This window comes from Pleurodeles waltl, chromosome 7 (assembly GCF_031143425.1).
Source record: "Pleurodeles waltl isolate 20211129_DDA chromosome 7, aPleWal1.hap1.20221129, whole genome shotgun sequence".
Lineage (NCBI taxonomy): Eukaryota > Metazoa > Chordata > Amphibia > Caudata > Salamandridae > Pleurodeles > Pleurodeles waltl.
The window spans coordinates 1441808469-1441820393 of NC_090446.1; positions in this window are offsets into that span (position 1 = coordinate 1441808469).

The window sequence follows — 11925 nt, forward strand, 5'->3', positions numbered from 1 at the left end:
GCCCATTGTGCACCAGCACAGGGGGAAAGGACAGGAATGCGCTGTATGCTATAGATAGGGTTGCTTTCCTGCCCTTTCACTTTGACACAGGGAAGCGCAACAAGGTGACTTGCTGCACTGCCCTGTGCCAAATCCCCATAAATATACCCCTAAATCCCAGCCATCAGCATCTTCTCTTTTCCAGTGATGGCTTCAGAATGCTTCATCTCAGATAGCTTGTCTCTGACCTCTTGGATGAATGAATGAAACAGTACTTGATAAAGCACAGAGCTGCTCGGAAAAGAAGTGACCTGGCTCTCAACAATCAGCTTAACCAAAAGCTAAACCTTAACAAAGAGCCTGGAGGCGGAGCCTACAGGGGAACAGGTGGCTGAGCTGGGGGAGGTCCCTTAGCTGTCACAGTGGCAGCAGGAAGGGGGACCCACCAGGGAGGCATTCTGTGAGGCACTGAGGACATGGCCTACTCTAGTGGGTTTGCGGCGTGGGTCAGCCTGTGTGCTGGTTGTACCCGAGTGCTTCAGAGCCTTCCTGTTGGGCCTGGCTCATGATGTGCCTTTAGGTGGACATTTGGGGCAGGACAAGACCTTGAAACAGCTTGTCACCCACTTTTACTGGCCATAATGTGCAGGCATTGAGATGCTCATTGCAGGTCTTGCCAGACTTGTCAGGCAAGTGCCAAGAGTGGGGGGAAATGTAAGGCTCCCCTCCAACCCTTTTCAGTGGTCAGTACCCCCTTTGAAAGGGTCAGTATTGACATTGTGGGGACTCTGGATCTCAAGACAGCTATAGGCAACAGGTTCATCCTGGTCTTGGTGGACCATGCCACCTGGTACCCAATCACTGCCCCTGTGGTGGGTCGTGCGTTGATGGGGGTTTTTACCCACATGGGGTTCCCCAAGGAAGTGGAATCTAATAGGGGTACCAACTTCAGATCTACTTATATGAAGTCTCTGTGGCAGGAGTGTGGGGGTAAGGTATAAGTTCACCACTCCTTACCACCCCCAAAGCAATGGTCTGGTTGAAAGATTCAACTGCACCTTAAAAAGCATGATCATGGGCCTGTCAGAGCCCTTGAGCTGGAAGTGGGACGTCCTCTTGCCATGTCTTCTATTCACCTACAGGGAGGTGCATCAAAAAGGGCTTGAAGTTAGTCCTTTTTGAGTCACTGTATGGCCACCCTGTCCGGGGACGTTTGAGGCTCATAGAGGAGAGCTAGGAGAAAGCCCCCAGTAAACTTTCCCGGGATGTATTTAGCTACATGCTGGCCTTCAGAAGCCAGACTGCTCACTTCAGAGCTCTTGCACAAGAGAACCTGGAAGCGAGTCAGGCAAACATGAAACAGTGGTATGACCAGAATGCCACTCTGGTCGAGTTTCATCCTGGGCAAAAAGTATGGGTAATGGTGCCAGTGGAGCCTATGGCACTCCTCGACAAGTGGACTGGGCCATTTGAGGTGGTGGAGCGCAAGAGCGAAGTCACCTACCTGGTGGACTTGCGGACTCCCAAGAACCCTTTAAGGGTCCTGCATGTGAACTGTGTCACTTTGAGCGGCCTGAATTGTCCATGCTCCTAGCGACAGATGATGGGGTGAAGGAAGAGAGTGAGCCCTTCCTGACCTGTCTGCTGTAGAAAAAGATGGGTCTGTGGAAGGAGTGAACCTCTCCCCCTCCCTGACCTCAGAACAACAGAGGTACTGTCACCAGGTGTTGGGTCAGTTTGCCTCCCTGTTCTCCCTAATCCAAGGGGTCAGACACTTGTGTACCCATGATGTGGACACTGGGGACAGTCCACCTGTTAGACTTGGCATCATTGGCATGGGTTCTCCTAACTTTTTGCCTCTACTTCCCAGGTTGTTTTTGTGTGCTGGACTCTGTTCAGCGCTGGACACTTTTACCACTGCTGACTAGTGCTAAAGTGTAAGTGTTCCCTGTATAAATTATATGTGTATATTGGTTATCCATGATTGGCATATTTGATTTACCAATAGGTACCTAGTAAAGTGCACTAGAGGTGCCCAGGGCCTGTAAATCAAATACTACTAGTGGGCCTGCAGCACTGGTTGTGCCACCCACACTAGTAGCCCTGTAAACGTGGCCCAGATCTGACACTGCAGTTTCTGTGAGTGCAGTTTTAAACTGCCAATTCGACTTGACAGGTGTACCCACTTGCCAGCCCTAAACCTTCCCTTTTTATACATGTAAGGAACCCTTAAGGTAGGCCCTAGGTAGGCCTATGGGCAGGCTGCAGTGTATGTGAAAGGTGGGAGATGTACTTATGTGTTTTACATGTCCTGATAGTGAAATACTTCCAACTTTGGTTTTCACTATTGCAAGGCCTATCTCTCTCATAGGTTAACATGGAGGCTGCCTTTGAATATGATTAAAGCATAGATTCCCTTTGGGAGCACATAGACATGTGGAGTTTGGGGTCTCTGAACTCACAATTTAAAAATACATCTTTTAGTGAATTTGGTTTGTTGTGTAGGTTCTCATTATCCTAATGAGACTACTGGATTCTGGTGGCAGAATCACCTGTACTGCGGGCGACTGAGTCTGAACCCGCACCATGTGACTCTGGTTGGCCTAATCCGGGTTTTTTCTGGCTAACTCGTAGTGCCTCATCTCCACCCAGGAGCAGGGATGATTAAGGCAACCGGGTGCATGACATAAATGACTCCTCAGGGGAATCGTGGTCACATCAGTTTCTCTCAGTTACATTAGTCTCACATGTGCAAGGACAATCAGAGGCAGAATGAAGTTCAATAAGGTTTTATTGAACTAACTGCATCTTCAATAATAAAGCATGTATTGCAATAACTAGGACGATGAAGCACAACAGAATTAAAATGGTGACAAGGAGAGTAAAACACATGAATAACGTTACCATATTGTCACTAGTGTTCGTAAAGATAGTTCCTATCTAGGCTATGTTAGAGCACAGCATGTTAAGCTCTAATTCTGCCCTTCAGGTTCCCCCTGGGAAGACATCATCCCTCATACCTGAGCAAGAGGCCTGTGGTCTACATAGTCAGCCGGTGCGAAGCAATCAGCATACAGTCGTGGTCATCTGGCTGGATTCTCCCTCTAACGTACATGGGTCAAAGTAGTGTTTTTATAATATGTAAGAGTGTGTATGTTTCTGTGAACACTGGAGACAATGCATACCACTTTTGACGGCAACCTATCTTACTGCAGCCTCGAGAAAAACACAGAGTGAAAGAAATGTCTTGTTTAAGAACGTAGTGCTGACCTAGGCAAAGGACAGTTAGATAGAGAAAATAAAACAAGACCGTAAATGTGGCTATTGTTAAACTAATATAACAAAGCTATAATAAAACATATAAAGGTTAAAGTGCGCAACAGCAGGCCTAGTGTGCTAAAATAACGTGTATAAAGCAATAGCTAAAATGGCTACACAACAGGTTTTTAGTGTGTTTGAAAATGCCACTCCAGTTGAGGTGTCACTTACACCTGAAAGGGCTATGCCAGCCCTCATACAATACAGTGGCAAGACAGGATCTTGAGAACAACAGAGACGTCTCTTTGAAGTAGGCCAACATGGGGGCTGTCTTTAAATATGATTAAAGTGTAAATTCCCTTTGAGAGCAGACAGACATTTGGAGTTTGGGGGTCCCTGAACTAACAATTTAAAAGTACATATTTTAGTGAAGTTGTTTTTCAGATTGTGTGTTTGAAAATGCCACTGTTAGAAAGTAGGCATTCTCTTGCTTAAACCATTCTGTGGCTCTGCCTGTTTGTGGATTCCTTGTCTGGGTCAATTTGACAGTTGGGCTGTTTGCACCTCTCCTCTAGACAGTTACACAAAGGGAGCTGGGGTGTGGCCTGCATATCCTGATGGGCCATCTGGGCTGAGAGGAGGAGAGGAGGAGAGGAGTGGTCACTTAAACCTGAAGGGGCTGTGCCTGCCCTCATACAATGCAGTCTCTAACCCCCTGATGTGTGTCCGGGGACCTGGCCTGGGCAAGGAAGGATCTTGAGAACAACAAAGACTTTCCTTTGAAGTAGACCTACTTCAAAGGCAGAAAGGGTATAAGAAGAGCACCCAAACCCCTGAAAATCAGATGACTGCTGGAACCAAGAGGAACCTCTGCCAAGGAGAAGAGCTGGAGAGGCTGGAGGAGGAGTAATGCCCCTTTGCCTGTTACTGTGTTTTGCTGGGCTGGCCTGCAGTAGCTGCTTCTGCCTGAGAGGGGATAAAGGCTGACTTTTGCGTGACTTCCCACTGGTGAAGAATTTGCAAGGGCAAGAATTGAGCTTGCCTCCTGTTGTTGAAGTCTCAGGGACAACAAAGACTTCTCTCTGCCAGCACTTGGGCTTTCTGCTGAGAGTCCTGCCTGCCAAGTGGTGCCCTATACTGTCTCTAGGCCCTTGAAAGGTGCAGCTGGGGACACATTCGATGCAGCACCAGCTTCATGGCTGAAAAACTACGCACCGCCAGCCTCGCGGCTAAAATCAACACTCCACCTGCATCGCGGCTGGGAGATCGACGCAACATGGCTGGAGAAATGACGCGCAACACCTGCATACGCAAGCCCCCACGCAGGGCGGTTTCTTGACACCGTGCGACCAGATTTCAACACAACATCGCTAGGAGCAGCAAATCAATGCAAAGCCTGCCCGGGCCCAAGGTACCTGTCTGGATCAACGCATCTCTCTCTTGCGATAGGGAAGAAACAACCCACACCAACCCGACCGGAGGAGTTACGACGCACACCCATGCTTGCGAGTGGGAAATCAATGCATCGCTGGCCTTTTCCGATGCACACTTGCCTGTGCGGCTTTATTTTCACGCTACCCAGGTACTGTTGTACGCTAACAACATTCTCACTGTTTTCTAAAGGACTTAGGACTCTTGCTTTTTCAGTTTATAACTTGACTTGTGTATTTTGGATTTTTTTAATTTTGGTCTTGTTTTGTTTATCTATTTTTCTAAACCTGTGTTGTGTCATTTTGTAGTGTTTTCATTGAGTTACTGTGTGTGTTGGTACAAATACTTTACACCTTGCTTCTGAAGTTAAGCCAGCCCACTCATGCCAAGTTAACAAGGGGGTGAGCGGGGATTAACTGAGGGTGATTCTCCTTTACCCTGTCTAGAGCGAGGGTCCTTGCTTGGACAGGGGGTAACCTGACTGCCAACCAAAGACCCCATTTCTTACATTGGTGATAAGGGGTTGGGATTGGACTTGTATTTGTACTTGACATACAGTGATTAAGTGTACACTACTGTTTTCAGTGCATTACGTGGCCACATACTACTTGTCTTTGTGATTTTTGCTTTTTTCAAATTTTTGGATTTTTCCCTACTTCCATTTTGTGGTAATCCTTGATTGACTTTTGAACTCCATTTGGGAACTTGTTTTTCTGCTTTTGGAAATTTGCACTTTTAACTCTTCATCATGTCTCAGTCTGGAGATGCATCAGCTGGAGCTGCCTCAGATTTAGCGAAGCTGGAGAGCTGTAAAGTTGCCTAGTTGAGGCAGTTCTGCAAAAACCTTGCTTGTCCCATTAAGGTCTCCACCAGGAAGGAGGAGCTACAAAAGGCACTGAGGTCCTAGATAATGGCCAAGGAGGCTGAGGGGCACACATCTGGTCCCTGAAGCTCATTGGGGGGCGAGTCTGTTGAAGCACTTTGAGGTAGAGAGAAGGGATACTCTGAAATCCTTAGGGGATCCCCAAGGGCTCACTTACCATATCATGAAGGAGCCCTGATCACTAGGTATGGTCTCACTCATGATTAGTATAAGGACAAGTTTAGGTCCTATAAGAAGAAGGAATCCCAAACATGGTTGGAATGTGTTGATTCTTTTTGCAGGTCACTGGATGGTTGGGTGAAGGGCAGTAAGGTAACAATGTATGATGGGCTTTAAAATTTGATTGCTTGGGAGAACTTGTACAGTTTATGTTTTCCAGAGCTGCGTCAGCACCTAATTGACAACAAGCTGACTGACCCCCAGGAAGCTTGTGCAGGAAGAGGACCGTTGGGAGAGCACCACGGTCCAAAAGAGATATGGGGAGACCATGCCAAGAGTGGGCAGGGTCCCCATCAGAGGAAGTCGGGGGGAGTAATGGTAAACAGTGGGAGTTCTCTAAAGGGCCCCAACCTAGTTCCCAGGATAAAGAATCCCAGCCCCCAATAGAAAAGAAACCAAGGATCTCTACAGGGAAACCTGCAGAGAAGGGATCTTGCAGGTGCTCTGCATGTGATCAGGAGGGTCACATGAGGGGGGACCCCAAATGTCCCAAGTGGACACCGGCACCCACTGGTGCTCAGTCACAGGGTTTGGCCAGTGTAGCGCTTGGGGAGCAGTTGGTTCCTGGTTGGTGGGAGCCAGCTGAGATTACCCTTGTCTCACCAGGGGACAGTGAGATGGGACAGAGGACCCTCATGCCTGATAACACTAAGAAATACAGGCTATGGGTGACCATCAATGGATAGAGGGTGGAGGCTCTGAGAGACACAGGAGCCAGTGTGACTATAGTGAGTAGTCACCTGGTGTCTAAAGAGAAGATAGATCCCTGTGTACTTCAGCAACTCAGATCGCCTGTGCAGAGTGGCACAGGCTCCCTTTGAATGGGGGGGTTCTCAGGTTCCTTGAAGGTAGCTGTGAGTCCAACGATGCCTGTAGATTGTTTGCTTGGCAATGACCTGGAGGATTCCCCTTGGCAGGAGGTGGAACGCAGGTCACACTTGGAAATGCTGGGTCTGCCTGGGTGGGCCTGTGTGTCTACCCGGTCTATTGCAGCCCGTCAGGGTGATCAGGAGATCCTGGAGCCTGACAGAGTGGCCCAGGTGTGTGCCAGAAGGAGGAAGGGAAAGGGGCACAGGGAACCGGCCCCAGAAGTTCCCATGGTCCAGGAGGAGGCTGAACCTGAGGGGGAGGCCCTGGAGCATATAGTGGAACAGGTGGCTGAACTGGGTGAGGTCCCTGAGTTGTCACAGTGGCAGCAGGAAGAGGGGCCCACCAGGGAAGCATTCTGTGAGGCAAGGAAGTCATGCCCCACACTGGAGGGTTTGCGGAAGCAGGTTGCAGACCAAGCGGCTGGCAAAAAGCCTGGATCACATTTGATTTACTGGGAGGATGGTCTCCTGTATTGCGAGCCTAAGGTTCCTGAGCCTGTCTCAGCCTGTGTGCTGGTGGTACCTCAGTGCTTCAGAGCCTTCCTACTGGGTCTGACTCATGATGTGCCTTTAGATGGTCATTTGGGGCAGGACAAGACCTTTGCGCAGCTTGTCATGCATTTCTATTGGACCCAAATGCTCAGGCACTCTGATGCTCATGGTAGGTCTTGCCCAACTACCTTTCCCTGTGGTTAGTTTCCCCTTTGAGAGGGTTGGTATTGATATTGTGGGGCTCTGTATCCCAAGACAGCCATGGGCAACAGGTTTATCCTGGTCTTGGTGGACCATGCCACCCGGTACCCGGAAGCCATTCCTTTGAGATCCATCAGTGCCCCTGTGGTGGCCCGTGCATTGATGGGGGATTTTACTGGCATGGGGTTCCCTAAGTAGGGGTACCAACTTCATATCAACATATATGAAGTCTCTGTGAAAGGTGTGTCGGGTAAGGTACAAGTTCACAACACCTTTCCACCCCCTAAGCAATGGTCTGACTGAGAGATTCAACTGCACCTTGAAGGGCATGATAATGGGCCTGTCAGAGCCCTTAAGGCGGAAGTGGGACGTCCTTTTGCCATGCCTTCTGTTCGCTTACAGGGAGGTATTTACAGGGAGGGTGCCCTAAAGGGCTGGGCTTTAGACCTTTTGAGCTGTTATATGGTCACCCTGTGATGGGACCTTTGAGTCTGGTAAAGGAACCTTTGGAGAAAGCCCATGCGTGCGTCGTTTCTTCTCTCCCGCAAGAGAGCGATGCATCGATCCGGACAGCACTTCAGGTCCGCACAGGCTTTGCGTGGATTTTCCACGTTCTGCGATGTTGTGTTGAAATCCGGTCACACAGTGTCAAGAAACCACGCTGCGTGGGGCCTTGCGTCGTTAACAGCAGTCACGGCGGGTGTTGCACGTCATTTCTCCAGCCACGTTGCTTCGATCTCCGAGCCGCGATGCAGGTGGAGCGTAAATTTTAGCCGCGAGCCCGCCGGTGCGTCATTTTTTAGCCGCAAAGCGGGTGGTGTGTCGATTGTTTCCCTACACGGCGGTCTTTGCGTGGATTTCTGTCCTTTTCCACCAGCTGCACCTTTTAAGGGCCCAGAGACAGGTTAGGGCACCACTTGGCAGGCAGAACTCTCAGCAGAAAGCCCAAGTGCTGGCAGAGAGAAATCTTTGTTGTCCCTGAGACTCCAACAACAGGAGGCAAACTCAATTCAAGCCCTTGGAGTTTCTTCACCACTGGGAAGTCACACAAAAGTCAGTCTTTGTCCTCTTTCAGGCAGAAGCAGCTACTGCAGGCCAACCCAGCAAAGCACAGTCAGAGGCAAAGGGGCAGTACTCCTCCTCCAGCTTCTCCAGCTCTTCTCCTTGGCAGACGTTCCTCTTGGTTCTAGAAGTAATCTGATTTTCAGGGGCTTGGGGTGCTCTTCTAATACCCCTTCCTGAATTTGAAGTAGGCCTACCTTAAAGGGAGGTCTCTCTTGTTTGTGAGATCTTGCCTTGCCCAGGCCAGGCCCCGGACACACACCAGGGTGTTAGAGACTGCAGTGTGTGAGGGCAGGCACAGCCCTTTCAGGTGCTAGTGACCACTCCTTCCCTCCCTCCTAGCACAGATGGCTCATCAGGATATGCAGGCTACACCCCAGCTCCCTTTGTGTCACTGTCTATGGAGAGGTGCAAACAGCCCAGCTGTCAAACTAACCCAGACAAGGAATCCACAAACAGGCAGAGTCACAGAATGGTATAAACAAGAAAATACCTACTTTCTAAAAGTGGCATTTTCAAATACAATTTAAAACCAACTTCACTAAAAGATGTATTTTAAAATTTTGAGTTCAGAGACCCCAAACTCCACACCTCTATCCGCTCCCACAGGGAATCTACGCTTTAATCATATTTAAAGGCAGCCCCCATGTTAACCTATGAGAGAGATAAGCCTTGCAACAGTGAAAACTGAATTTGGCAGTATTTCACTGTCAGGACATATAAAACACATTAGTACATGTCCTACCTTAAACATAAACTGCACCCTGCCCATGGGGCTACCTAGGGTGTCTTACAAGTAAGAAAAGGGAAGGTTTAGGCCTGACAAGTGGATCCACTTGCGAAGTCAAATTGGCCGTAAAAACTGCACTCAAAGAAACTGCAGTGGCAGGTCTGAGTCATGTTTACAGAGCTACTCATGTGGGTGGCACAACCAGTGCTACAGGCCAACTAGTAGCATTTGATTCACAGGCCCGGGCACCTTTAGTGCACTTTACTAGGGACTTACTAGTGAATTAAATATGCCAATCAAGGATAAGCCAATGAACAATACAGAGAGCATATGCACTTTAGCACTGGTTAGCAGTGCTAAAGTGCCCAGAGTCCTAATGGCAACAACAACAGGTCAGAAAAAAGAGGAGGAAGGAGTCAAAAAGATTGGAGATGACCCTGCAAAAGGGAAAAAGTCCAACACATGTCATAACCGTGAAAATCTACCAAATTTGTTTTTCAATGTTGCAAGGCCTATCTCTCTCATAGGTTAACATGGGGGCTGCCTTTAAACATTATTAAAGTGCATATTCCCTTTGGGAGCACATAGAAATGTGGAGTTTAGGGTATCTGAACTCACAATTTAAAAATACATCTTTTAGTAAAGATTGTTTTTAGATTGTGTGTTTGAAAATGCCACTTTTAGAAAGTAGGCATTTTCTTGCTGAAACCATTCTGTGGCTCTGCTTGTTTGTGGATTCCCTGACTGGGTCAATTTGACAGTTGGGGTGTACATAAGATTACACTACAATTTACTGTTACCTTTGGTATCTAAGAGTTCCGTTGGTGTGGATACTATTGGAGTCTGTGTGTTCAAACGCTGATAGTGAAATTGAAAGTGAAGTAGGACTAAACTTTCATACAACTTACAACTTTTGTTTAAGAAAAAAACCTCAAAGAAATGGAAAGAGGACTCACGATAATCGTGAATGAAGGAGAAAGGAAAGACTAGACAACAGTGACAAATTTATATTAATGTGTTGTTTTAAATAGATAACAGTGACGACTTTATTTTTGTTAATTTATTATTTTAATTGAATATTTGTATTGTTAAAATAGGTATTAATGTAGGAATTATTTAGCTGTACAAATCGCATATATATATATATATATATACAATGCTGTCAATTTTACCACCACCTGCATTTTTAGAGGGTCTTGGGGATCCGATTATGCAATGGTAGGATTGGCATGAAGCATTTGAGACGTACTGTATTTGGAAGCAATGGATGGATGTGCATTCACAGCTAAAATGAAGCTGACGATGTTGAAACATAATTTGGGGGTTGAAGGTAGGAAGGTTTGGAAAACCTTACCAGGTATTAGAAATGCAGAACAAGTAGGAACTGATAATTCTGATATGGAAGAGGAATTGTTTGATGATTATGATAAGGCAATAGGAGCTTTGGAGGATTGTTTTGGTTAAAAAGCAAGTGTTGTGGTGGAGAGACATACATTATTTTCTCATGCACATGGTGTGGATGAGTCCATTGACCAATATTGGGCTGTGTTACATAATTTAGCTATTACGTGTAAATTGAAAGGTTTACAAAATGAGATTATTCAAGATTGATTAATAGGACAAGTAATATAAAAATGTAAGAAAAATTACTAGGCATGAAAGAACCAACATTGGAAAAAGCTATTGGTGCGGCTAAGAGAGTGGAGAGCACATCTAAGTATGTAGAAGAGTTAAAAAATCGTGACAGTATTTGTAAAATAAAAGAGCTGGGAACTAGAAATCAATTTAAGGAAGAAGGAAAAAAATGAGTAATAAATGAAAATTATAAGATAGTGTGTTATTAGCAGTAGGAGTGTAAAACATTGAGCATTGGTAGTAATTGTCCAGCAATGAAAGTGAAGTGTTGCAAGTGTAAAAGAATAGGTCATCTTACCAGGGTTTGTAAGACTGAGGGAAGTGTTACTAAAGTGAATTGTGTAAGTGACCAAAGAAGAGTTGATAAAATATACGTGGAGAAAAAATCTGATTCGGAAGAAGTGGAAGTGTTGATGGTACAGGAAGTGGAAGACATATTAAAATTGGAATCATACAATACAGAATATTGCCCTCCAAAATGCTATGTAAATATACGTGGGAAGGAAATATGTATGTGGGCAGATTCTTGTTCTTCTTATACATTAATCAGCAAAGATATATGGCATGGGTTGGGAGGCATGGAATTACAAGAAACACACATTCAACCAGAAGTATATGGTGGTGGTAGAATAACAATTTTTGGCTGTTTTGAAACCAAAATGTCTTTTAAGTATAGAAGTGCTCTATGTATGGTTTATGTGGTGGATAAAGATAAGTTGTTGTTAGGATTGAGAGATCAACGCGCTTTAGGTATAAAGTTAGATCCAAATGAGGAAGATCAAGTGTTGGTAACAGCTCCTGATGCTATTACAAATTTGTTTAGGCAGAATTATCATGTATTAATGGCATGTTGATGTGAGGTAATAGATTGTTGGTTCTGAAATCATTACGAACTAAAGTGTTATCTGCTCTACACGAGAGACATGGTGGTATGTCTGCTATGAAGCGCAAAGTTTGATTGGATTTTTGGTGGCCAGGTTTAGATCATGATGTGGAAAGATTTGTTAGAGAGTGTATGGCATGTGCATGTAGTGACAAGACACATATTACAATAAGTACACCAGTGATAGCTATGGATTATCCTGAACATACATGATTAGGGATAGATGTATGTGGTCCATTTGATATATTAGGAACTGACAAAAAGTTATGCTGTGGTGCGGATG